The 3,837-nt window shown below is 33.4% G+C and overlaps 1 pseudogene; it reads left to right on the top strand.

Annotated features, from left to right (window-relative positions):
- The first annotated feature begins 1,941 nt into the window (after positions 1–1,941).
- LOC107505938 lies at positions 1,942–2,765 on the top strand (annotated as a pseudogene).
- The last annotated feature ends 1,072 nt before the right edge of the window (positions 2,766–3,837 follow it).

The raw sequence follows: 3,837 nt of genomic DNA, 5'->3' as shown, positions 1-3,837 counted from the left end.
AACAAAGCATTGATAATGAATCTTTGGGTACTTGAGAAATTGATAGATGTTACATAAAGTGATCAGTTATAATTTTGGAGAATTATAGAATACAATCTAAGTACTTAATAAAATTTGCAAAAAGGAAAATGGAAACCATGAAAATCATATATCAGTTATGATAATAAGTGTGAGATCAGTTTGGAAAGGATTGGAAATACATAGAATTAACAAAAAATAATACATGAAGATTGGATAATGCTACATGATAATTCCTACTATGATTAACCAGCAAGATTATAGTCAAAGAAAAAAGCAAAAAGAGTCAATCTTTGTGGACTTCATTAAAAATTCTGCATTTGATCTTGTACATTATTTTTCTTAGAATATTTCTCTGGAGCTCACGTGTAAACACTAAACCACAGAAAGTGTGAATGCCCTTATTCTTATCTTTTTTTTTTTTTACAGTAGAAAAGAAAAGTTTTATTAGAAGGGAAAGTACATTTCCAGATATGGAAGCGGGCCTGAGCAAGAGAAGTGTGACTCATAAGGCCCGTATTCTCATCTTTTTATCACATTCTCTCATCTGATTTTTCAGAAAGTCCTCTTGGCGCTACTTTCAAAATATATTCTGTGATTAGCTGCTTTTCACCACACTCACCACTACTATTCACACATAAAATTCACACTCGTCTAGTGTAGATTATATTATTCTACTATAACTGATCTCTTGACTTATAACTATGACTTCCCCCTCCCCAGTGGAAACACCCAAAATTCATTTTACTGTGTTTAATAACTTTGTGTGACAAGTGGTATCATTAATGTAATGTCTAGTTTACATGTGGTAAACTAAAATACAGAGTTCAAATAGCTAGTAAGGGTCAAACAAAGTAGTTTATATGCAGAGGCATTATGAACTGTGGGGATCATTAAAAAAACCTGAGACAATTTAATCAAAAGAAAAGCGAACTAGTATCTAAGGTCAAACATCACAAATTTTCCATATAATTCTACAGAAGAACAAATAAATCAATTCAGTCAACTCAATAAACTAATGGAGCAACAGATATATAAATTTGGTGGAGTACAATTAGATACTTTAAGCTGTATGGGGCAAGTGGGAAGAATCAGAGACCTAATTTTAGACCACATTAATTGTTTACAAAACATAAAATATAAGAATGTTAAATGAAACATTCTAGTTGTTGAACACCATCTGATCTCTGATCTCATTTAATTTAAATGACTAGTTGTATCATGCAAAGCATCACTATAACAGATCTTTTAGGAAAAGTTGGAAATTCTGTTCACAATTAGAGAATTGTGAACTGTGGAGAACATTAAAAAAAGCTGAGGCAATTTAATCAAAAGAAAAGCGAACTAATATTTAAGGTCAAATATCACAAATCTTGGAATGCGAATGAAGAATCATGCTGTAAATTCTTGGCGCAGCCAGGGAAGATGACAGGTGTAGAAGAGATATTGCGAGGTGTGACACGTAGGTATCTGGGAGTTGATCAAAGACAGGCCAGATACAAGCCGTGTAGACAGCTGGTTTAGGTGTTACTCAAGGTCAGGTTGAAATCTGGAATGTGGCTCATATCATGCCACAAGGCCAGAGGTCGGATTTCAAGTTAGCCAGAGTAGTATTCAAGGCTGGCACAGAATTCAAGAACTACCTAAGAGAAAAGATACTCTAAATTAATCAGAAACATTTATTCTATGAGAAGTAAGGTTCTTCCTTCCAACCTCTTCCAACCCAGGGAAAACGTTTACTGAATAGTTTACTCAGTGGCCATGTGATTTTCTGATATTAAATAATTATAATTATATAGGAAAACTATAACAGTTGGTGAAATAGCCTTTGCATTAAAGATTTTAGAGTTAATTGATATACATAGAATATGTAGTTAAACAAAATGAAAGTTGATAGAGCCTGTTGGTCCTCTGAGTGGAACCATGACGGTTGACAAGAACATGTGCTTTACAATAGGAGACAAAAAGGGAGCCAAGAAGAAAATGGTTGACCCATTTTCTAAGACTAGTATGATGTGAAGGCACTAGCTATGTTCAATATAAGAAATATTGGCAAAACACTAATCATGAGAACTCAAGGAAACAAAATCACATCTGATGATCTCGAGAATCGCATTTTTGAAGTGAGCCTAGCTAATCTGCAGAATGACAAAGTTGCATTTAACAAATTCAAGCTAATTACTGAGGATGTTTAGGGCAAAAAAAAAAATGCTTGGTGAATTTTCATGGCATAGATCTTACCTGTAACAAAATGTGCTCCATGGTCAAAAAATGACATATCTTGACTGAAGTTCATATTGATGTCAAGACTAACAATGGTTATTTGCTTCATCTGTTCTGTGTTGGTTTTACTAAAAAATGGAGTGATCAGATTCAGAAGATCTCTTATGCTCAGCATCAACAGGTCTGTCAAATCTGAAAGAAAATGATGGAAATTGTGACCTGAGAGGTGCAGAACACATTACTTGAAAAAAGTGGTCAATAAATTGATTCTAGATAGTATTGGAAAAGACATGGTAAAAACTTGCCTGTCTATTTATCTGCTCTATGATGTCTTTGTTAGAAAATTTGAAATGCTGAAGAAGCCCAAGTTTGAACTGGGAAAACTCATGGAACTTTATGGTGAACATTGCAGTGCTGGAAAAGCTGCTGAGGATGAGACAGTTGCCAAAGCTGAATGAGCTGATGAATGTGAGCCCCAGTTCAAGAATCTGTCTATTATTCAGACTTTTCATGGTGACAAATAAAACCTATTCATGATTTTTAAAAATAAATTTGATAGAATGAAACAATATTAGAATTAGAAATAAAGTACAAAATTTTAAAAAGAACAATTAATTGGTGAAATCAATTAATTGGATAAACACAGTCTTGAAGGATAAATGGACACCTACTAATAGTAATCTTAGAAAAGGGCTCTCCAAGGAAAAAAATAAAGAGGCATACCAGAAAAAAAAAAAAAAAAAGGTAGGGCACATTTGGCAAAAGTTGAAAAACTTCTGTTAGATTTTAAACACATGAGATAACCATTTTATTTTATTTTATTTTATTTTATTTTATTTTATTTGGGTGACATTGGTTAATAAAATTATATAGGTTTCCATTGTACGATTCAATAATATGTTATATGTATATTGCATTGCGTGTTCACCACTCATAGTTAAATTTCCTTTCATCACCATATATTTGATCTCTTTTACCCTTATCTACCTCCTCTCCTCCCACTTTCCCTCTGGTAACCACTAAACTGTTGTCCATGTCCATGCCTCTCTCTTTCTTTGTCCTGTTCATTTGTTGCTTTCAGTTTTATATCCCACATCTGAGTGAAATCATATGGTTCTCAACTTTTTCTGTCTGACTTATTTTGCTTAGCATGATTATCTCAAGGTCCATCCCTGCAACGACATCCATATTGTTGCAAATGGAAATATTTTAGAAATTTTGCTTCCTTCTATACAGAATCTTCTTGGAATTCAATCTGTCTTCAAATTCGCTTTAACCTCAGATACAAAGGACCTGGTGTCCTGTACAAATTGTGATGTCAGGTAACATGGATAGGAAAGAATTGAGGCTTTGACAGTGAAGTATAAAACAAGATATAATATATATTTCCGTTGCTGTAAAATAAACTAATTAGACTCTAAAAGCTTCTGCATTTTTTTTTTTTTTATTTTGCCAGATATCAAATCAATGAGGTTTCTCTGGTACAATAGAGGCATTGATTTTTCTCACCTGTGTTTGAAACCTGCTTGACCTCCAGTGTCTTCAGCTCTGCCATACTACCTGGTATTTGTTTATCAGGAGCCACCAACTTTTTAT

This window comes from Rousettus aegyptiacus, unplaced genomic scaffold (assembly GCF_014176215.1).
Source record: "Rousettus aegyptiacus isolate mRouAeg1 unplaced genomic scaffold, mRouAeg1.p scaffold_m13_p_3, whole genome shotgun sequence".
Lineage (NCBI taxonomy): Eukaryota > Metazoa > Chordata > Mammalia > Chiroptera > Pteropodidae > Rousettus > Rousettus aegyptiacus.
The sequence above is the reverse complement of the archived record's forward strand: the minus strand, read 5'-3'. Positions and strand labels throughout refer to the sequence as shown.